Below are 23,802 nucleotides of genomic sequence, written 5' to 3' on the forward strand. Positions count from 1 at the left end.
GAGATCTTATTGACTAGGCTTGTGTCACAGGGTCACTGCCAGCTGCTCAAGTGTCTGGGAAAGTGGGGTGTGCAGTTGTCCCCTGGACTATCAGTATTACCTGGAAACTTATTAGGGATGCAAATTCTCTGGCCCCTCTGCAGAAACTCAGGAGTGGGGCTGTGATCTGTCTGAAGAAGCCTCCCGGGATCCCGACCAACACCACTGGATTAGACTTACTGCCTGGGGCTGGCCACCCTGGTCTCTAGACAGACCTGAGGCTTCCTAATCCAGAAAGCAGGGAGAGTTGAGCCTTGCTGGGCAAACGAGTTATTTAATGTCCCGTGTGTCATTTCCTTGCCCCTGTGACAGTCCTCTGGGTGGATGCCACTTCTCTCTTGTTTGGGTGAGGTCACTGGCATGGTGTGCCCCTTGTTTCTACCTTCACAGCACACTTGTCACAGTGTCACCCTTGGCAGCTCCCTCTGTGTCTTGTCACTATCAGTGCTAAGACCAGGCAAGTCCCAGGCAAATCAGGATAAGATGGTCACCCTAAGAAACTCTCTCGTCAACCCCCCATGTCCCCCAGCCAAGTCCCCTTGCTCTGGGCCAACAACCCTATGTGATGATACAATTTCAAAGTCCGTCTTTGGCTTGGCACTGTCACTGAAGCCGTTTCAAACTGCTTATCAGCCGACTGGAAACCCTCCACTTATTCGAAGTGTATTCATGTGGGCACTATTTATGTAAGTAGCAGTATACCAGGCCTCAGGGAGATGCCAAGTAAATGGAAAGCACAGGCCATATGCTCAGTCATTTCAATCCCATCTAGTCCAATAAGCAAATAAACATTAAATAACTACCTATTTGTCTCATATATTATGTTAGAAGCCCACAAGGAAGACACATTTTTGCAGGGGATATGGATGAGTGAGATTATTTACAGCATTGTAATACTAATTGTTAAAATAACAACAGGTTTTGGCATTTGACAATGCTGGGTAATTAATACCTCTCTCCAGTTAAGAAACAAGACAAAAGTGGGGGGCATTGGAGAACCACACGTTACCTGGGGTTGAGGGGTGCAGCCCAGGAGGGCACCAGCAAGGGGCTTCCCAATGCTGAATCCCAGAATTAGCCAGACTCCCCCCGCTGTTCATGGCAGCTCTGAACCCTGCAGACCCCTGCGCATGGCGGCTGGCCCTAAGAAGCTTCTGGCAAGAAGGGTCAGAGGAAAACCTTGCTCCCTGAAGACAGACAGTTTGAGGAGAGAGACCAAAACAAGCAGAAATACATTTAGCAGTTCCTTGTCCAGCTCACCACTCAGAGAGCTCACACCACCTTTGACGGGGCAAGAGGCCATGGATGTTCAGGGAAGTAGCCCTCCTCGGAGACATCAGATGAGAGGGAGGACTGCTCCTCGTCCCCAGTACAAAGAACGAGGGCTTTTTGAGAGGTTGCGTTGTATCAGGCACTATTCTACACTTTGTGGAAGGCAGGCACTGATGCTCCCACTTTACAGGTGGGATAAGTGAGGCACACGGAGGCCCAGTGACTCACCCAAGGCTGTGGCAGAGCTGGGTTATAGAGCTAAGCAGTCTGACTCCAGCTGGGTTCTCCTGATGGGTGGCCAGATGTCTACAGGCGGTCCGGAGATGGCATGAAGGAGAAGGGGATGCATTGGGAGGGAGGAAAGCCTTCATGAGAGAGCATGTGAGCCATGTGTCCGAGGCCAGGCAGGAGTTGCGGTGTTGAGGAATGGCTTTCCGGGCCCGTGAAACCACGGCCCAGAGACATGGCCTCCCGACACTGCAGGGAGCCTTCGGGGAGACAGAGACGTTTGCTGCTGAGTGGGGGGGGGGGGCGGCTGGCAGATGCCAGCAGTGATGACTGCCCTGGGGGGCCTTGGGGCTCACGAGAGGATCTGCACAATTTCCTAGCTGGGCACATGGCAAATGCAGTCCAGGCACCTTGTTTTTCTCTTCTCCTTTGACTTTTGGTGGGTGGGCAAGAGGTGAAAGCCCGAAATTTCTTTTCCTGGCAAGTTCTACGCAAAAGAAACCAAAATAGGTCAAAGAACGAAGGTTTTGCTGAGTTAACCATTAACGTCGTCTCTCTGTTCTAAGCACGTGAGGCGTTCGATGGCGCACCGGCTTCTGACTTGGCTCTGTAGGGACACAATTCAGCGTAATTGTCCTTCTTCACGTACGTTTAATACACAGGGAACTAATTGTGTTCATTCACTCCCGCACATCCTCGCCCCCATAATGTAGTGAACTAATCAATTCACTTCATCTTTTGTAAACGACATGTCTCTCCTAGTTATTGGGAACTGGCTGTAATTCAATCTAATTAAAAAATATTTACTGAGCACTCATTATGGACCAGCAGTCGTGCTTGGCACTGTGAATGTGGGCATCTGGTTTCAGTCGGCCCTTTAGTTGGTGCATAGCTGTTGAATACTCGCCGTGTACTAACACCGTGCTAGGTGCTGGGGATGCAGGAGGAACAAACATGTCCTTTGACTTCAGGGAGCTTAGCGTCTAGTGGGGAAAAACTGATTTAAATCAAATCCATGTACAATAATACAGAACGATGTATTTTGGAGGGAAGTCCCACAGCCCTGGGAGAGCGTAGCAGGGGAGCAGACTCGTCGGGAGGGTGAGCTTTTCTGGATGCAGAAGGGTGAAGAGGAAGCAGAGTTTGCAAGTGTACAGCCAGGAGAAGAGCCTTAAAGGCGCGGAGAATGACTGTTCTAGGCACAGAAAAGAAGCTTGTGTGTCTGGAGCTCAGTGGGTGCGGGGAGCGTGGTGGGTCGTGCCACAGAAGTGGCAGGGGTCTGATGTGTATGGATTTGCTTTTCTGGAAAGCAATGAGGGGGCATCGAGGGGGTGGGAGTAGAGGACGAACAAGACCCCTTGCCTGCCACCAGCACACATCCCAGGGTGGGAGGGTCAAGAGAGGATGGAGGACTGGACCACAGGGTGGCTACCGGGGGACAGATGGGAGAGATAGCCAAGAGGTACAGTGGACCTAACCCAGTGAAGGGCTAACTAAGGGGTTGAGTGAGAGAGGGGTGTCGGATGAGGCTTTGAGTGCACGAGGTCAAATGCACGATGAAGTACTCCTCCTACGCTCCATTTGGACCTGTTGGGTTCAAGGTGGCTTTGAAGCCTTCAAGAGTTGTTGTGGGGCAGGCATCAATCAGTACATACAGGCCGGAGGCTAGAGAAGAGGTTCCTTGGAGAGTCATTGGCCATTAGGTGGTCGCTGAAGCCTTTAGAGCCAGCAAGGAAAGGAAGGTGGTAGACGGAGGCTTGACGGACTTTAGTTTTCAGTGGCTGGGAGGATGAAGCTGAGTGTGTACAAAGCATGAGCTGAAGCATGAACTGGCTTCCATAGAAGCCAAGCAGGTGCTTCAGAAAGGGCAGAGTGACCAAATACGAGGAGGACAGAAAGGTGTCCATTGGATTTAGTGGCATGGCCATGTGTTGTTGGTCTGTGTGCTGTAGGGATGGGGCAAAAACCAAACCAGGGTAAGTCAGTAAGTAGAAATAGCAAGAATGGGGAGACCTATGAAGAAGGGGGGGCATGAGACAGGGCGATACCAGGATGAGACTGAGGAATCATCATCTCCATTCTCCACTAGCTCACAATCGCAAAGCCAGACAGATGTCCAAGCAGGAAAGACCCACGATATGGTCGTGGCATTTGAGGGTTCAGATACCATAAAGGAGGCGGAACTAACACCTTGGACACTGGACAGGTGAGCTGAGTGTGTAAGATCCGAGTGTATAAGATAAGAATGCCAGGTGGACAAGACGAGAATCAGAGGTAGGAAAAAGTCATCCTGGCAAAGGGAACATCAGCAAATTACCAAGAATTTGGTAATCCAAGTGTCCAGATTTTTCTCTGTGAGCTCTTCCCCTGGGCTTATAAGATGTCTCTCATCCCATATACCCACTGGGGAGCTGCTGAGCGGGGGGGATAAAATGTGGTAAGAAGTATCCCTTCCGTGGTGGAGTGCTGCCATGGCAGATGTAATGCAATTGAAGCCAGAAGCCCATTTGGAACACGGGGAGGTATGTAGGAAGGACTTTCAGGAACCCGTGCAAGGTTTGGCAAATCTGATGTGTTTCTTTCTTTCCCTCGTTTTCTTTTGCAGTCAACTTTGACCATTTTCAGATTCTGCGGGCCATTGGCAAAGGGAGTTTTGGAAAGGTAAGGATGACAGATTTTTAAACATTTCATTAACAAAATATGAAAGTCCCAACCCCTAGGGTCATGGGCCTGTGCATGTCTGTGTGTCTGATTCTGTGTTGGTTGCCGGGCACTGGGAATTTCCTGTTTGACAGAAGATTTCAGTTTGCCAAATTTGAAATGCGAAAGAAAGTCTGGATAGTTTCCTTTGGATCCGCTGTAATTTCATTTGGAAAATTAAGTTACCACGGCAGCCCTGGGTTCGGTGGATTACGATGGTAATTACTTCAAGATTGCTTATGCTGTTTCTTCCTGGAGGATCCAAATGAGGAAAGTGGAAAAACAAAAGCCACAAATTTAGGAGATGGCCAACATCAACTCTTTCCTGCAGCGTAAGCATTTTATAAAGAATTTTTATTGTGGAAAGAATCCTTGACATGAGATCTACCCTCTTAACATTTTTAAGTGCAATATATTATTGTTGACTGTGGGTACAATGTTGAGCAGCAGAACCCTGGAGCTTATGCAATATCTTGCATAGCTGAAACTTTATGCCCCTTGGTTAGTAAGTCCCCATTTCCCCAGCCCCTCAGTCCCTGGCAACCCCATTCCTTTCTTTGATTCTAGGACTTTGATATTTACGACTTTTTAGATACTTAGTATTTGTAGAAGCCTGCGGTATTTGTCTTTCTGTGACTGGCGTATTTCACTTAGCATGGCTTCCTCAAGATTCACCCATGTTGTATTACAGAATTTGTGTTGTAAAATTTCTTTCTCTTTTAAAGACTGAATAATACTCCATTGTACCTATATGCTACATTTTTTTAATAATAATTTTTTATTATGTTATGTTAGTCACCATACAGTACATCCTTAGTTTTTGATGTAGTGTTCCATGATTCATTATTTGCGTATAACACCCAGCGCACCATGCAATATATGCCCTCCTTACTACCCATCATGGGCCTATCCCAATCCCCCACTCCCCTCCCCTCTGAAGCCCTTAGTTTGTTTCCCAGAGTCCACATTTTTAAAATTCATTCATCTGTTGTTGATGGACGTTTACATTGTTACCACATCTTGGCTATTTGTGACTAGTGCTACAATGAATACAGGAGTGTAGTTATCTCTTCCGGATCCTGATTTCAATTATTTTGGGTAAATATCTAGAAGTGAGATTGCTGAATCATATGGTAGTTCTAGTTTTAATTTTTTGAGGAAGCTCCATGCTGTTTTCCATTGTGGCTGAGCTGTATTACATTCCCACCATAGAAATATTACATATTACATTCCGATAGAAACAAAGAGTGTGCAAGGGCTCTAATTTCTCCACATCCTTGCCAACATTTGCTGTCTTTTGTTTTGTTGTTGTTTTGTTTTGTTTTGTTTTTTGATAGTGGCCATCTTAGGTGATATTGTGTGTGTGTTTTTTTTAAGATGTATTTATTTATTTGAGAGGGAGAGAGGGAGAGGGAGAGGGAGAGGGAGAGGGAGGGAGGGAGAGGGAGAGGGAGAGGGAGAGAGAGAGAGAGAGAGAGAGAGAGAGGGAATGATGGGAGGGGCAGAGGGAGAGGGAGAGAGAATCCCAAGCAGACTCTGCACCAAGTGCAAAGCCAGACATGGGGTCCCTCCCACAACCCCGAGATTAGGACATGAGCCAAAACCAAGAGTCAGAAGCTTAACTGACTATGCCACCCAGGTGCCCCTTATTGTAGTTTTGATTTGCATTTCCCTGATGATTAGTTCTGTTCAGCATGTTTTAACATACCTGTGAGCCATTTGTACATCTTTGGAGAAACATCTGTAAATCCATAGCCCATCTTAAAATCAAGTTCTTAGTTTCTTAATTTTTTTAAACTATTGAATTGAAGAAGCTCCTTACATATTTTGGAGATGAACCACTTATCAGATATAAGGCCTCTGAATATTTTCTCCCATGCTGTAGGTTGTCTTTGCATTCTGTTGACTATTTCCTTTGCTGTGCAGAAGCTTTTTAGTTTGGTGTACTTGTTTATTTTTGTTACTTGTGTTTTTGATGTCATATCCATGCAATCATTGCTAAGACCAGAGTCATGAAGCTTTTTTAAAAATGTTTTCTTCTAGGAGGTTTGTAGTTTCAAGCCTTAACATTTAAATCTTTAACCCATTTTGAGTTGACTTCTGCATGTGGTATGAGATCAGGGTGCAAGTTCGTTTGTCTCCATGTGGATATCCAGTTTTCCAGCACCATTTGTTGGAGAGACTGCATTTCCCCCTGTGTATTCTTGGTACCCTGCTCAAAGATCAGTTGACCATATATGCATGGATTTTTTTTCTGGGATCCGTTTTCTGTTCCATTGGTCTCTGTGTCTGTCTTTATGTCAGCCCCATGCTGTTCTGATGGCTGTAACTTTGTAATATAATTTGAAATCAGTAAGTGTGATGTCACCAGCTTTGCTTTTGCCCAAGACTGATTCAACTGTTTGTGGTCTTTTGTGGTTCCATACAAATCATAATTGTTTTTTCTATTTCTGTAAAAAAAAAAAAATGCCATTGGGATTTTGATGGGGGTTGCATTGAATCTGTAAATTGCTTTGGATAGTATGGACATTTTGATAATAGCAAGTCTTCCAGTCCGTGAAATGGGTGCCTTCTATTTGTTTGTGTCTTAATTTCTTCTGTCAATGTTTTATTATTTTCTATATACCAGTCTTTCACTTTATTAGCTAAATTTATTTCTAAGTGTTTATTCTTTGTGATGCGATTGTAAATAGGACAGTTTCCCTAATTTCATGTTCAGCTAATTCATTGTTAGTGTATGGAGACAACTGATTTTTGTATGTTGATTTTGTGTCCTGCAACTTTACTGAATTCACTAGTTCTATTTTCTCTGTGGCATCTTTAGGATTTTTTATACATTGGATCATGTCAACTGCAAACAGAGATGATTTTACTTCTTCCTTTCCAATTTGGATGCCTTTTATTTTGTTTTCAACTAAATATTCTGGCTTGGACTTCCAGTACAGTGTTGAGCAGAAGTGGCGATAGTGGGCATCCTTGCGTTGCTCCTGATCTTAGAGGAAACTCAGTTTTTCACCATAATGTTAATTGTAGGCTTTTCATATATGGCGTCTGTTGTGTTGCGGTGGTTCCCTTCTATTCCTACTCTGTTGAGGACTTTTATCAAGGAAGTCTGCTTACTTTGTCAAGTGCTTTTTCTGCCTCTATTCAGACAATCATGGGATTTTATCTTTTCTTTTGTTACTGTGGGATATCACGTGAATCGATTTCCATATGTCGAACCATCCTTATACCCCAGGGATAAATTGCGTTTGCTCATGGTGTGTGATCCCCCGAAGTGCTATTGATTCGATTTGCTAGTGGTTTGTTGAGGAGTTTTGCACCCAGTACATCGGATAGATTGGCCTGGGGTTTGTTTTCTTGTGTCTGTCTTTGCCTGGCTTTGGTAACAGGGTCATGCCAGGCCTGTAACATGAGTGGACGTGTTCCCTCCTCTTCAGTTTTGGGAAGAGTTTGACAAAATTGGCATTAAATCTTCTTGAAATGTTTGGTAAAATTCAACAGTGAATCCAACTGTCTTGGGCTTTTCTTTGTTGGGAGGTTTGACATTTGTTTGTGGAAAGTACGTATTTGTGATCCTCGACTGTTTCCAGTGACGGGCTCTTGGAAACAATGAAAAGAAGGCAAGGACTTTTAGAGAACAAGAAGGAGCCTGTCTGTTCTCACTTACTCAGAAATCTCCTCTGGCAGTATTTGCTTTGGGTACATACTGAATGCCAGATATCCTTATATCCTCAAGGAAATATTATTTCTATTATAGAAGTGGAAAAACCTAGACAAAATACTTAGACTTGGCGATTCCAAAGGATGGAGTGGCCCACCCATGGTCACACAGGGAGGAAGTGTCCCAGCTGGGATTTGAACCAAAGACTGATGGATGACCAGGCACCTGCTGTTTTAACCACCCAACACTCTTGATTGGACCAGTCACAACTCATAGAGTTAAACTGAGATATTGATCTAAGAAGCTGGATAGAATCAGCCTCTCCTCTTTTGTTGCCTCCACTCCTCTCAGTTTCTCTTCCCTGCTCTCCTCCCTCCCCCCTCCCTCTCTCCCCTCCCTTCTCCTTCCCCCATTCCCTCATTCCCCCCTTCCCTCCATCCTTCCTTCCTTCCTTCCTTCCTTCCTTCCTTCCTTCCTTCCTCTTTCCTTTCTTTTCTTCTTTTATTAATTCAATCCATGACTATTGAGTGCCTACCCAGTGCTAGGAACTAGACTTTGATCCGAGTGTTTTTCCTTACATTTAGAAGGGAGAGAGAGGACAAACGGGTAAATGTGTATATTTATGGCACATTAGATAGTAATAAATACATTAAAATGTAGGAAGGTGGGGAGTATGGTATTCTGGAGGTAGTGGCAGAGGGAGGTTACTGATTTATAGAGCTGAGCTGTCATAGGGTAGCCACTAACCACATGTGGATATTTAATTTTAAATTAATTAATGATAAAGAAGATGATAAACATTCAGTTCCTCGGGCACCCTAGTCACATTTTCAGTGCTTAGTAGCCACATATGGCTGGTGGCCACCCTACTGGACAGCTCAGATTATGGGTCATTTCCATCATCCTAGACGCTTCTGCTGGACAGTGCTGTCACAGAGGGTGGCAGGGCGCCCTCGGTGGTGAGATGCTGTGTGAGCAGAGTCCTAACGGAAGTTACGGAGGAAGACAGGTTCCAGGCGAAGGGAACAGCAAGTTCAAAGGCTCTGGAAAGCAGTGTGGTCAGTACTTTTGAGGAGCTTCAAGGTGGGGAGAATGGCAGGACAGGAGGTCAGTGATGTCAGCGAGGACCAGGTCACATAGGACCTAGTCAATTGTGCTAAAGATTGAGAAGGGAAGGCCCTGGGAGCTCTGGCTGCAGGAGTAACACGATCTGCTTGTGAAGTTTGTAGAAGGTCACTTTGGCTGCCATGTTGAGAATAGCCTGTGTGGGTCCAAGGGGGCATTAAAATGACTGACCGTTTGCATTATCAAGTGAATTGAGTTGCCTGTTAATTTAACAGACATTCACTGAGCCACTGAGCAGGGCCATGTGCTGCTTTAGGTATTATGTTCCTGACAAGACTGAGGACTTCCTGAGGGCCGAAATCTTATTGAAAAACCAGGTATGAGAAACAGTAAATTGTGGCAGGGGATGTGATGGTTCATCTTACGGGTCACGTGGCTTAGCGGTGGCACTCAGATATTTGGTCAGACGCCAGACTAGATGTCCCTGTGAAGGTAGTTTTTAAATGAGATTAACATTTAAATCCATAGATTTTGGGTAGAGCAGATGAACACCCTCCCCCATAATGTGGGTGGGCCTCATCCAATCAGTTGAAGGTCTTAAGAGAAAGACAGAGATTCCCCTAAGGAAGAAGGAATCCAGGTGGCAACCCCAACTCCTCTGGGTTTCCAGCCTGCTGGCCTGCCCTGCAGAATTCAGACTTACCAGCCACAATTGTGGAACCAGTTCCTTAAAATAAATCTCTCTTTCCCTCTCTCCCTCTCTCTTATTCACTGGTTCTGCTCCCCTGGAGAACCCTGATTACCACGTGGTGCACTAAGAAAGACAAGAGCATGTACAAGGTCCAGCCAAGGTGGGGAGAAGGAGGGTTTGGGAAGAACTTCCTAGCAAGAGGCTGGAGCAAAAATCCCCCGGAAGCTGTTTCAGGCGCATGTACTCTGCTCTGGGCGCTTTGAACCCAATCTGACTCAGCGAATGATTATTCAGAAATAGTACTTCAGATGTGACCTGGTGCCACTTTGGAAATCGTGGTGAAATGCCCCACTCCTGCTTTTATTCTGGGCTCACCCACTCCCCGGGGCCCCCTTTCCCTAGCTCACACTTCGCAGCAGCCTGAGGAGGGGGATGACCAGTTTCCCAGGCCTGGACCGTAGGGTAGAGTGTCACTGAGGTTTGCGCTGTGTGATGGGGGGGACACACGGCCCTTCAGACTGACACGCGGGTCACAGCCCAGTTCCCAGATGTGTCTCTCGACTCCTCCCCGGCCCGTCCCCAGACCCCTCCCCGGCTCTTCCCCAGCCTGCTGTCCTGTCTGCTTTGACAGCTACACTGTCCCTCAGCATTTCCTGCCTCCACCTCGGCCAGAGCAGGACCAGCCTCTGGGTCCCCTCCTTCCTTTCTTCCCTGTGCTTCACAAAGCCAAGGCAGGTGCGGCTGGGACCGAGCTGCCAGAATCCCCAGAAGTCCGAGGAGCTGAGGGAGGCCCTGGGTTCCTGCTGTCCTTCCGCAGGTGGGCCCCGATGCCCCCACAGCGCTCTGCTCTTCTCTCTCTCTCTCTCTCTCTCTCTCTCTCTCTCTCGGAAGGTGGATCTTAGCAAATCTTCCCCTCCTTCTGTCCCCAACCTCCCGTAGTCCCCACTGGCCTCTTCCTCCATTAGGACCCTTCTCAAAAGGCAGCTTGTCGGATCACTATGTTGTACACCAGAAACTGATGTAACATGGTGCGTCAACTATACTGAAATAAAAAAAAATTTTTTTTTAAAGAAAAGTTATCTTAAATGAGTAATTGGCCTTCTCTATTGGCACCCCCGCTCCCACCAGCCAGGGTGCTGGGGAGTCAATGACGGTTTTCCCTTGAACCGAATTCTCTATCTGCACCTCCACTTACCTCCTCCATCCGACTGGCGTGGGCTGTATTTGGGAGGGGTGCGCCAGGGCTGACTGAGCCGTCCTGGTCTGGGTTTATGCCGAGCAGCTCATCCTTATGCAATATCCTCGGGCAAACAAGGGCTTCCCCTGGGATGGTTACTGCCCCAGGACGTCAGCCAGCAAGGGTTTCTGAGCGCGCAGACACTCAGGAGTCAGGCACACAGGGTTCACATGGCAGACTTGTAGGGTCCGAGCCTCTGTTTGCTCACATGTAAAATGGGCATGTCGATGTATTCCGTGTCAGGCTGCATGAGGTCTCAATGAGGGGGCACAGCTCAGAATCCAAAGTGCGGCTTGGTAGACAGTGACCCCTCAGGGTGTACGTACTTTTCCCCAAGGCAGCAGGGATGAGGTAGGGGAGGCTTTTACTGGATGTGCTTTTTTTTTTTTTTTTTTTTTTTTTGAGAAAGAGCGTGAGTGTGTGGGGGGGAGGGGGCAGAGGGAGAGAGAGAGAGAATTTCAAGCAGACTCCCCACTGAGCACAGAGCCCAATGCAGGACTCCATCTCGCGACCCTGAGATCATGACCTGAGCTGAAATCAAGAGTCAGACGCGTAACCAACTGAGCCGCCCAGGCGCCCCCCGAATGTGCTTTTTTGGAAGTAGGTGACATGCACAGTTCTTGCATGAAGGGTCATTTGTTTGGACGTAAGTATGACATTGGGGCAGGCAGGTACACCTGTTTTCCCAGAATATCTCACCGTGCGTGACGTCTGTCACTGTTGACAAATGGCAGGCCAGGCTTGGCAAGGCTCATGATCTTCCATGGCCCTCATCCTCTTGGCAAACCGTCTAGCTCTAGCTCTAACAGGACCCTTGTCATTGGGGTTTCTCTTAGTTTTCTTGTCCCCGAGTCCTGTCCTGTTATTGGCAGTTTCCGTGGGGCTCATATAAAACCAACCAGCTTTGGTTTGTTTCTTCCTTTCTTCTGTTGCCTCATTTATTCGCTCCTCCGTGGTCCCGCCATCGTATGGGGGATCGGTTTGTTCTGGGCCCTGTTCTAGGTTCTGAGGTCACAAAAATGAACCAGACGTGGCGCCTGCTTTCTAGGATCTCTTGGATACATGCAGGAGGCAGAGGAAGAAACAGATAATCAAAGTCCAGTCTGAAGAACACTGATGGAGAGAAGCCCAGGAGATTCAGGTGTACAGGGGTGGGTTTGGAGGATTTGAATTCAGGCTTCAAAAAGTACTTTCTGCAAAGGGCAGGGCTGACTGGATGTGTATTAATATTTTCTAACACTTTAGTATGAAAATTTGCAAAAATACAGCAAAGTTGAAAGAGTTTTATAGTCAGCACCCACATCCACCATGTACACTCTACCATGAACATTTTACCAAACTTATGTAATTCCTATCCTTCTGATTTCATAGGGAATTGCAAATATCTGTACACTTCCCTTAAATATTTCAGCAAAGAGATTTGTCTAGTTTTTCTTAATGTAAAGTGTACGTACAATGAAATGCACAAATCTTATATTTGCATTTGCTGAATTTGGAGAAATGCATATATCTGTGTGATTTGCAACTTCCCCAAGATAGAGAAGATTCCTGTCACCCAGAATTCCCCTGCTGAGCCTTTCCAGTCAAAACTCATCTTCACCCCAGTCTCTCCTCCTCCATAGAGGAGGTCTGCCTGTTCTAGAACTTAAGGCAAATGAAGTCCTACGTAAGTGCCGTTGTGTGCAATGCTTCAGAATATTTTGTACTTTGCATAACGATTTTGCAGCCTAATGTTCCTGAGTTCATCCATGCTGCTGTGTAGCGGGCACATTTTTCCTTTTCATTGATAAATAGCATTCCGTTCTATTAATATATCAGTTTGTTAATCCATTTTCATCATGATAGACTCCAGAGCTGTTCCTAGTTTTTGCTGTTTTTCATAAAGTTGCTGCAAAAATTTGTGTTGTCTTTTTTTCATACGTATATGACCTCATTCCTCTTGGGTAAATATTTAGGAGTGGAATTGCTGGATCATGCACTGGGTGTATGTTTAGTTTTGGGCAAAGCAACCAAAAGGTGTTCCAAGACAGTTGTGCCATTTTCTATTTCTCCTAAAAGTTCCTCTTGTTTCACATCCTTGCCAGCAGATTTTCACTTTCACTTTTCTGATGGGTGTTCCGTAGGATCTCAGTGTAGCTTGAATGAGCATTTGCTGATGACTAATAATGATCAACATTTATTTCATGTGCTAATGGCCAGTCATGTATCTTCCTTTCTGGAGTTTTTGTTCAAAACCTTTTGCCATTAAAAAAAAAAAAAAGGTTAATTGTCTTTTTTCCCCACTTTTCTAAACATCTTTATTGCATGTGTTTTGTTAGAAAAATGTATTGATATGTAATTGACATATACCATTGTGTAAGTCTGAGGTGTATGTGTTGATCTGATACCTTCATATGTAGATGTGATTACCGTCTCGTGTTAGCTGATCCGTCTGTCCTGTCACATAATTATCATTTCTTTGCTGTGGTGAGAACATTTAAGATCTAGTCTTTTTGCAACTTGCACGTGTTTGGTATTGAGTGTGATCACTATACTGTGCATTAGATCTCCAGAACTTACTCATCTTCTGGTTGCAGGTTTGTACGCTTAAACATCATCTTCCCAATTTCCTTACCCCCGGCCCCTGGTAACTACCCTTCTACTTTCTGTCCCTACCAGTTCAGCGGTTTTAGATTCCACAGAGAAGTGATATCATGCAGTATTTGTCTTCCTCTGTCTGGCTTATCTCACTAAACATAATGCCCTCCAGGTCTATCTGTATTGTCTCAAATGGTAAGATTTCCTTCTTTCTCAAGGCTGAATGATACTCCATTGTTTAGGAACACCACATCTTCTTTTTCCATTCATCATGGATGGACTTTTAGGTTGTTTCCATATCTTGGCTATTGTAAATTATGCTACAATAAAAGTGAGAGTGCATATATCTTTCTGGCACTAATATTCGACAAAGGAGCCAAGAACACTTAATGGAGAAAGGATAGTTTCCTCAACGAATGGTATTGGGAAAACTGGATAATCACATGCAGAAAAATTAAATTGGACCCCTATCTTACACCACCCCAAAAAATTAACTTAAAATGTATTAAAGACTTACACATAAAATCTGATAGCTTAAAACTCTTAGAGGAAAACAGGGAAAAATTTCCTTCACACCGATCTTGGCAAAGATTTTTTGGATATGATACCCAAAGCAAAAGCAATATAAGCAAAAATCAACAAGTGAGACTACATCAAACTAAAAAGCTTCTGCACAGCAAAAGAAACAATTGACAAAATGAAAAGGCAACCTACAGAATGGGAGAATATGTTTGCAAATCATATGTCACATAAGGGGTTAATATCCAAACTATATAAGAAGCTCCTACAACTCAGTAATAACAACAAATTCCTATTAAAAAATAGGCAGAGGAACTAAATAATCATTTTTCTGAATAGGGCATCCAGATGGACAACACGTTCATGAAAAGGTGCTCAATTAGCCATCAGGAAAATGCAAATTAAAAGTACAATGAGATATTGCTCACTCATGTTAGAGTGGTTATCATGAAGATAAGAGATAACAAGTGTTGGTGAGAATGCGGGAAAAGAGAACCCTCGTGCCCTGTTGGGAATGTAAATTCCTTCATCCACTATGGAAAACAGTGTGGTGGTTCCTAAAAAAATTATAAATACAACTACTGTGTGATCTAGCAATCCCATTTCTGGGTTAAATATCCAAAGGAAATGAAAACAGAATATCAAAAGGGGTTGATTTCTTTTTATTATTGAGTTGTGGGATATATATACAGATAGCAGTCCTTTGTCAGATATGAGACTTTTTTTTTTTTTTTAACCAGAATATGGTTTGCCTATTACTTTTACTAGTGGTGTGTTTTGAGACACAGAGATTTTATATTTTGAGGAAGTCTAATTTGTTAAGTATTTTTTGCTTATAAATGTGACTTGTGTGAGAAAACTTGGCTCAAGAAAATGTACTCAAGTCATGAAGACGTTTTACTGTGTTTACTTCTGGAAGCTTTGTGGCTTTAGCTTATAGGGTTAGTTACGATGCATTTTGAATTAAACTTTGCGTGTGTGTGAGGTAAGTGTTGAGGTTCATTTTTTTGTATATGGAAGTCCATTTCTTGAAAAGACTTTCTTTTGTTCACTGGATTGCTTTGGTGACCTTGTATAAAATGGGATACCTTCCATAAGTGGGAGGTCTACTTTTAGGCTCTTTATTTTGCTCAGTTGACCTACTAGTTGATCCTTAGGCAAGTCTTAATTACTGTAGGTTTATAGTGAGTCTTGAAATAAGGTAGTATAAATCCTCCAAATTTATTCTTTTTCAAGACTGTTTTGGGTATTCCGGGTTTGTGGATTTTCATAAAAATTTTGAAATTGCTTGTCAATTTCTCTGAAAAACTGGTGGCATTATAATTAGGATTACATTAAATCTAGTATCAATTTGAAAGTAACTGACATCTTAACAGTTTCAAGGTTTCTAATCCATGAACATTGTATATGTCTTTATTTCTACTTACCTCTACTTATTATTAGATATCTTTAATTTCTTTTAGCAATATTTTGTGCCATTTTTTTGTATTAAAAATTTCCTTAGGGGCACCTGGGTGGCACAGTGGTTAGGCGTCTGCCTTTGGCTCAGGGCGTGATCCCGACGTTATGGGATCGAGCCCCACATCAGGCTCCTCCGCTATGAGCCTGCTTCTTCCTCTCCCACTTCCCCTGCTTGTGTTCCCTCTCTCGCTGGCTGTCTCTATCTCTGTCAAATAAATAAATAAAATCTTAATAAAAAAAAAATTTCCTTAAATATTTCATGAGGATTTTTTGGACACTGTTTTTTTTTTTTATGAAAAATCAAGTTCAGTTTTATTGTGAAAATACCATATATAAAGAGTATATGATGAATATATGAAGAATACCAATGAAAACCATCCATCAACCACCCAGCTTAAGAAACAGAACTATCAGTACCCCAGAAGATCCCATGTGCCCCCATCTAAATCACCTCCCCCTCCCTGCCCCATGAAAGTAATACTATGCTGAATTTTGCACTGATTAGTCCTTTGCTATGTAACAGTTTTACCATCTAACACTATAGTTTTGTCTGTTTTGATATTTATATAAATAGAATCATACCATATGCATTCTTCTGTGTATTTTAATTTAAATTCAATTAGCCAAGGTATAGTACATCATTAGTTTTGATATAATGTTCAGTGATTCATTAGTTGAATATAACATCCAGTGCTTATCATATCAATTTTAATGGAATTTTTAATTTAATTTTTCATTGTTTGCTGCTAGATATAAAAATACAATTAATTTTTATTCTTAATCTTCTATCCTGAAATCTTGGTTACTAATTTATTAGTTGTGATAGTTGTTTTGTGGTTTCCTGGAGATTTTCTGCGTCAACAGTGATGACATCTGCTAATAGAAGTAGTTTTCCCCCACCCCCGTATTCATTTTTTTTATCCTTGCCTTATTGCAATGGCTATAACCTTCAGTACATCGATGAGGAGAAGTCATGAATATGAGATTCCTTGCCTTGTTCTTAACGTTAAAGGGTAAGAAGCATTCAGTATTTCATTGTTAGGCCTCTAGGTTTTTCAGAGATGCCTTGGATCAGATTTAGCAACTTCCTTTCTATTCTGAGTTTCCTGGAGGTATTTATCATGTCTGGTTGCTGAATTCTATCAAATGCTTTCTCTTCATTTATTGAAATGATCATGTCTTCTCCTTATTTTGTTACTATGATGAATTGCACTGATTGATTTTTAGATTTTAAACCAATCTGACATTCCTCAGATAAATACCACTTGGGTATATTTTATCCTTTTACATATTGTTGAATTCAATTTACTAATATCTTACTAGAGATTTTACATTTATGTTCAAATGTTCAAAAGGAATATTAATCTGTAATTTCATTTGTTTGTAATGTATTTGTCAATTTCTTTTTAAGATTATACTGGTCTCATAAAATGAATTGGGACATTTTCCTCTATTTTCTGAAAGAGTTTGTGTAAAATTGGTGTTACTTCTTTAAATGTTGGATAAGATTTATGAATGAAGTCATTGGGCATGGGCTTTTCTTTGTGGAAAAGCTTTTGACAGGGGCGCCTGGGTGGCGCAGTCGTTAAGCATCTGCCTTCGGCTTACGGCGTGATCCCGGCATTCTGGGATTGAGCCCCACATCAGGCTCCTCTACTAGCAGCCTGCTTCTTCCTCTCCCACTCCCCCTGCTGGTGTTCCCTCTCTTGCTGGCTGTCTCTCTCTGTCAAATAAATAAATAAAATCTTAAAAAAAAAAAAAAAAGCTTTCGACAACGAAATCAATTTTAGATTTTCTGAGGTTTTTCCTTATGTGAATTTTGTTAAGCTGAAATGCTCAAGGAATTTAGCAACTTTTCTGGTTTATCAAATTTGTTGACATAAGGTAGTTTATAATAGTCTCATATAATCCTTAAATTTCTATGCCATCTGTAATTATAACTCTTCTTTCATTTTTGAAATTAGTAATTTATGTTCTTTCTCTTATTCCCCTGATCAGTTTATATATTCTTAGATTGTCAAGATGGAGGCATAGGTTACAAATTTTATATATTTTAAAAAATACAACTTTATTAAGCTGTAAATCTCCAAGTACTGCTTTAGCTATATCACACAAAATTTGAAATATTGTATTTTTATTAGTATTTAGTTTATAGTATTTTCTAATTTCTCTTGTGATTTCTCCTTTGACCCATGAATTATTTAGGCATGTATTCTTTAATTTCCAAACATTTGGAGTCTTCTTCTAAACTTATTATTGTTCTTCATTCTTATTTATTCCATTGTGGTCCAAGAACATACTCTGTAAATTTTTAATCCATTTACATTTATTGAGACTCATTTTATGCCCAATGTATCGTTTCTTTTAGAATACACCATACATACTTGAAAGAAACATGTATTTTAAAGTCATTGGGTGTAATATTCAATAAATATCAGTTGAAGTGATTAATGTTATTCTGATCTTCTATGTCATTACTGATTTTTAAAATCTAGTTGTTTATCCATTTCTGAGATAGTTGTGTAAAATCTCCAAGTTTCATTGTGGAGATAATTCTTCCTTTAGTTTTGTCAGTTTTGCTTCTTATACTTTGAATGTGTAGTTAGACATATACACATGTATGATTGTTATGTCTTCATGATGAATTGACCTATTTATCATTGTGAAATGTTCTTCTCTGTCTGTGCTAATAATATCTAATATATACTTTGATGCTTATTTTCTCTGAGATTAATATAGCCATTCTATCTTATTGGTGCTTACTGTTTCCATGACATAAATTTTTTCCATGCATTCACTTTCATTCTCTCTGTTTTTATATTTCACTAGCATATAGTTAGGTCTTGCTTTTTTAAAAATCCATTCTGGCAATCTCTGTCGTTTAGTTGGAGTGTTTGGTTCATTGATAGTAAATGTAATTATTGATATGGTTTGATTTAGGTCTACCATGATTTTATTTGTTTTCTGCTCCTCTCTCTCTCTTTTTCGTAAATTATTTTGGATTTGGATTAATTGGATATTTACAATCCCCATTTAATTTATCTATTGACTTTATAGCTTTACTTTCTTATTCTATGTTTTAAAATTATACTCTAGGGATTATATAATATACATCCTTAATTTAATTCATAGTCTGCTTAGAGTTAATATTTTATACTTGGCATAAAATATAAAAATCTGACAACTGTATAGGTCCACTTACCACCTCACTCAAACTTTATACTACAGTTGTCACACATATTACATTTTCTTAGGTTATAAATCACCAATACAATATTACAGCTTTCTGCTTTAAATATATATATATATTTTTTTTCATTGTTGCATATGTGTGTATATATATATATACATATATATATATTTAAACTGTATAAACACACACACACGCACACATTAACAGTGCCTATGTATTTTTGAGAGGTTTTTAAAAATTAGGAGGAAAATAGTCCTTGGTATTTACTTATATCTTCCATGAAAGCCTGCATTTTTCTCTGATGTCATTTCCATTCAGCCTGAAGAATTTCCCTTAGTATTTTATGTGGTGGTCTGCTGCCAATGCATTTTCTTAATTTTATTTTATCTGAGATGTATTTATTTCACTTTCTTTTTTGAAGAATATTTTTATCGAACACAGATTATTGGGTTGACAGTTTTTTCCTTCATTACGGTGAAGATTTTATACCATTGTCATTTGACCTACATAGTTTCAGATGAGAAATTAGGAAATTTTGAATCATTACTCTCTGGTATGTAATGTCCTCCTTTTAAGATTTTTCTTTACTCTTTTACTTTCAGCAGTTTGACTATTATGCGCTTAATGCCTAAGTGGAAATTCTTGAGTTTTTAAAAATAGTTTTTCTCTGGCTCCAGTGAGCACACCGGAGCTCCGTGAAAAGTCTGGTCTCGCGCGCTCCCTGGCTCACGGTCTCAATCTGTTGTCTCGCGGGTGCCAGTCTGCGAGTCCGCCCACTCCCCCGTGCAGGTGGCTACCGCTTCCCGGCGCCCGAACGCGGTGGCTCCCTTCCCCTTCCGTTTATCTTCCGATATCTGTGCGCGGTTTCACGGCTCCCCGCTTTGTATCTCAATACTCAGGGCTGGAGATGTTCATTTGTAGAGATCCAGATGCATCATCCTGCGTCTCAGGCTGGTTCCGTGGATGTTCAGGCTGGTCTGTGGTTTTTGACTGTCCAGTGTGTTTTGCAATCCCGTCTGTTATCATTATAACATCCCTTTTTTTAGAGAACACCTCTCCACTCCATGTGTGCCCAGGGCCCCCAACTCACCCTCCCAGAAGGGCATATGATATGTCTATGCCAGCCACACAGACCATATTCAACTAGACCAGTGTTTGCTCTAAGGAGTGGCCTTGAGACCCAAGCCCAGCCATTCAGAGACTTTCCATGGAATCAGCAGTGAAAGGCTTGTTCTCTTCCCCTCACAAATGACACGATGTAAGAAAACAGGTCTGAATTTGTTGGTTACTATTTTCCTCAGCAGTTGGTGAAGGCAAAGGTCTATTTGTTTTGTTTTAAGATTTTATTTATTTTAGAGAGAGAGAGAGAGAATGAGCAGGGGGAGGAGCAGAGGGAGATGGAAATAATCTCCTGCAGACTCCGTACCGAGCACAGAGCCTGATGCAGGGCTCAATCCCAGCACCCTGAGATCATGACCTGAGCTGAAACCAAAAGTCAGATGCTCAACATCTGATACCAGGAGTCTGGTTCCTGAGCCACCCAGGTGCCCCAGGCACAGGTCTATTTGTAGAAGGAAAGAATGAGGCCCCCAGTAAAGAAACAGACAGATATAAGAGGTGGGTGGAGAAGAGAGGGTCCCTGTTGGGTAGGGTCCAGACTAGAGTGAGCAAGCATGGCACCTGGGTGCAAAATTCAAGGAGGCATCGCTCCCAGGGTCCTGCAAGTGCAGGTCAGTACTTGCTTCCTATCCTTTATACTCTAGACTTCTTGCTTACCTCACTGTAGATGGTCCTGCTGGTCATTGCCTGAGCTTGGGTTCTTCTAGAAGCTCATATTGAAGTACAAGTGGTTTATCAGGAGGCAAACCCAAAAACCACCTGCAAGAGAAGGGGTGTGAGACAGAGAAAGGGAGGCAGGCAATGATAGGTGTTGGATGAAGCCACTCACCACTGTGGCACCTGGATTTACCTGGTCCTCCCCATGGGAACTCTGGGTGACAGTGCAGAATGTCCCCTGGGGGAAGCTGACCTTAGAGAAGCTGATGTTTTTATGCGCAGTTCCCTCTTCTTCATTGGTGGAGGGCTGCTCCAAGCTACGTTACCTCCTGCACTTCTGGCCTGTCCCGTTCAGGGCAGAAAAGATCCCCCAGCTGTTCATAGTGAGCTGTCTGCAGTGTGTGGAGGCGAATGAGAGGGGACACAGGCATGCACCCCCACTGTCGCCATCTGTGTGTCCTTCCAGTTTTCTGGGCTCTCCACTGTCTTGACCAGCTACCGAAACTGGCATCCTGTTTTGCTTACATGAGATCATGTTGGGTGCCCAACATCTGCAACCTATGGAGTCTTGACCAGTCAGAAACTCACAGTCATCGTCCTGGGAACCAGACTCCTGGTATCACCCTGTCCCCCCTAACAGCCCAATGTGCTGGGCATTATTATCTCCCTCTTACATGTAGGATGAATCTGAGGCCCGGAGAGGACACCACTGCCACACACAGCTTGTCTTCTTTCCACATGTCCCTCCCAAATACAGAAGTTAGGTTGAAACCAGCTTTTGTCACATGCTTATCAGTGGGAAACCGTAGTCGTCAGGAGGAGATTCCTATCAGGGTCCAACAACACTGGATATTTGGTTTTGGAAGCAGCAGAGCCCAGAAGAGAGAGCATGGGCTTTTGAGATGGAGAAGCCAGGGCCCAGATTCTGGCCTTGCTACTTCTGGCCATGTGAACTTGGACCCATCACGTAGCTTCTGCAGACTTGTTTGTTCTTCTGAAAAGAATGCCCGTAGTGTTCTTAAAGGTTTAATATGAAAATTAGGGGCAGAGACCATGCAGCTCCCAGAACCGTACCTGGCATATGGCTGGCATTTTCAAATGCCTTCAGTGTCTTCCTGAAGCCAGTGTGGCTGGGATTTCCCTGCATGACCTGGTGGGTTCTGGGAAGGTCTGGGTAGCCACCTAGGGGGACGTGTTGGGAAGACCTGGTTCTCTTAGCTTCACCTGGCCATCTCACCGCACAGCTGGCTGGTGGGTGGTGCACCTTTACCGTCAGCTGAGAGTCCTGAGAGGCTGGGACTGGTCGTATTCATCCACCCCGTCCATCAGCGCCAGACTCAGCGCTCGGCACATGGCAAAGGCCTGATAAATGCCGCCTAGGGAATGGATGAGAGAGCGAGGAGAGAGCCTGTCCACATGGTGGCTGGCGGTATGATAAAGCGTAAATCTGATCGTGTGGTTGCTGCTTCAGATGCCCATCGGCTGTCCCACCGCTCAGAAGGAATGCCAGTCTCTCAGTGTCAGCCTGCAAGACCCCACAATCTGGCTCACGTTTTTTTTTTCTGACACCCCTGTCCACCCACTCTGTCTTCCCGCTCATTGCACTCAGTCCTTCTTGTCTCTCAAACACGCTGAGCTAAACTCTGACTCAGAATCTGTAAGCTTGCTGCCCCCTCTGCTTGATTGCTCTTTCCTGGTCTCTGCAAACCTCACTCATACCATACAGATCTCTGCCTAAGTGACCCCTCCCTCTGCTTTGTGCCCCCCCCCCCGCTTTGTGTCCCCTCCCCCTCCCCCCTGCTTAAGTGTCCCCCTCTGCCCTCCCCTTCCCTCTGCTTTGTGTCCCCTCCCTCTTCTTAAGTGTCTCCTCCCTCTTCTCAAATGTCCCTTCCCCCTCCCTCTGCCTAAGTGTCTCCTCCCTCGGGGTCTTCCCTGAATACCCACCCCACTTGACCACCCACCCCCCAAGTGTTCTATATCCCTCACCTGTTCTAGTCCCCTGCTTCACAGCACCTGTCGCTACCTGGGATTCCATTATGTGTTTATTCATGTGTGCTCTTGGTTGTTGGTCTTATGCACCAGAATATAAGCTCTGTGAGGGCAGCAGTGTTTCCTCATTGTTCACTGTTGTATCCCCAGCACCTTGTAAGCAGTATATATATGCACATATATACTTATGTACACACATATGTGCAAAAAGCATATATATAGTATGCAACCCACTAAGCAGGTATATAGAGATACATATACAGAGACACTAAGCAGTGTGTGTTTGTGTGTGTGTATATGCACACACATGTATGTACATGCATATACACACATGCAGTAATCAGTATATGTACACATGTGTGCATGTAGATGCACATACGCCCACATCTATAGATACATATACACACATACAGTATATATACACATATATATACACCCACATGCACATATATGTATATGCATGTGTATATATACACACATATATAGATATATACCCTATAAGCAGTATCTATGTATGGTTTAATATATACAGTATATACCTTATATAATATATATTAGCATATGTGTTATGCCATATACTAATAATATACTATAACATATATTTTGCTGTAATATATTGATATAGTTATATATAATATATATTAAGCATTTGATATACAGCAGTAAATATAGTATATAGATACACATATATGTATATGTACATACATATATACATATACCCATCAAGCAGCATATACACACACATATATATACATACCCACCAAGCAGTGTGTATTTGCCTATACATATATGTGCGTATATATATACATCTATGCTATGTATATGATACCTATATATGCATGAATATATGTAAGTGAATGAGGAACTTAACCAGTCGGCCGATGAAGTTGGCTGACTGTCTCTGGGTGGGGGTCCTGAAGTGCACCTCTGTCTCCCCTGCTGCAGATTCATGTCTCACGATTGGCCCTCCAGCTATCTCGGTCCCTCTGCGGCCTCCCTCTCCACCCTCTGCGTACACCCCTCGACCCTTCAGTGATGGAGGCAGTCCGAGTTTTCTTCTGTGCCAGCAGAGAGAGTGCAGGGTGAAGTGTCCTACTCTGAGTTAACTTTGAAGTCAATAGAGCATAATTATTTCAAGGAAGGAAGAGGAACCTTTGGCAGAACCTTCTGAGCAGTTTGCTTCACAAGTGTCTTTCTTGGATTGGCCATTGGGCCCTCTGCTTAAAGAGCTGCCGGGTTGAAGCAAAATAAACAGGAGTTAATTAAAATTGATAGAATAGCCAGCAGTAGTCTGCATATAAAATAGAGGGTGGCACAGAGTTATATGATAATAGCTCTTCATGTCCCCAAAGGAAGATTCTGGATAAGACTGAGCTGGACTTGCACAAGTG

General features: G+C 43.0%; 1 protein-coding gene across 1 annotated transcript in view; it reads left to right on the plus strand.

The window, feature by feature from the left end:
* The first annotated feature begins 4,148 nt into the window (after window positions 1-4,148).
* STK32B (serine/threonine kinase 32B) overlaps window positions 4,149-23,802 on the plus strand; it is a 275,458-nt gene continuing 255,804 nt past the window's right edge. The window contains exon 1 of the mRNA XM_008685823.2: window positions 4,149-4,200. The gene's annotated coding sequence lies outside the window, so the exon portion shown is untranslated. The remainder of the gene's footprint in view (window positions 4,201-23,802) is intronic.

This window comes from Ursus maritimus, unplaced genomic scaffold (genome assembly GCF_017311325.1).
Source record: "Ursus maritimus isolate PB19 unplaced genomic scaffold, ASM1731132v1 scaffold_8, whole genome shotgun sequence".
Lineage (NCBI taxonomy): Eukaryota > Metazoa > Chordata > Mammalia > Carnivora > Ursidae > Ursus > Ursus maritimus.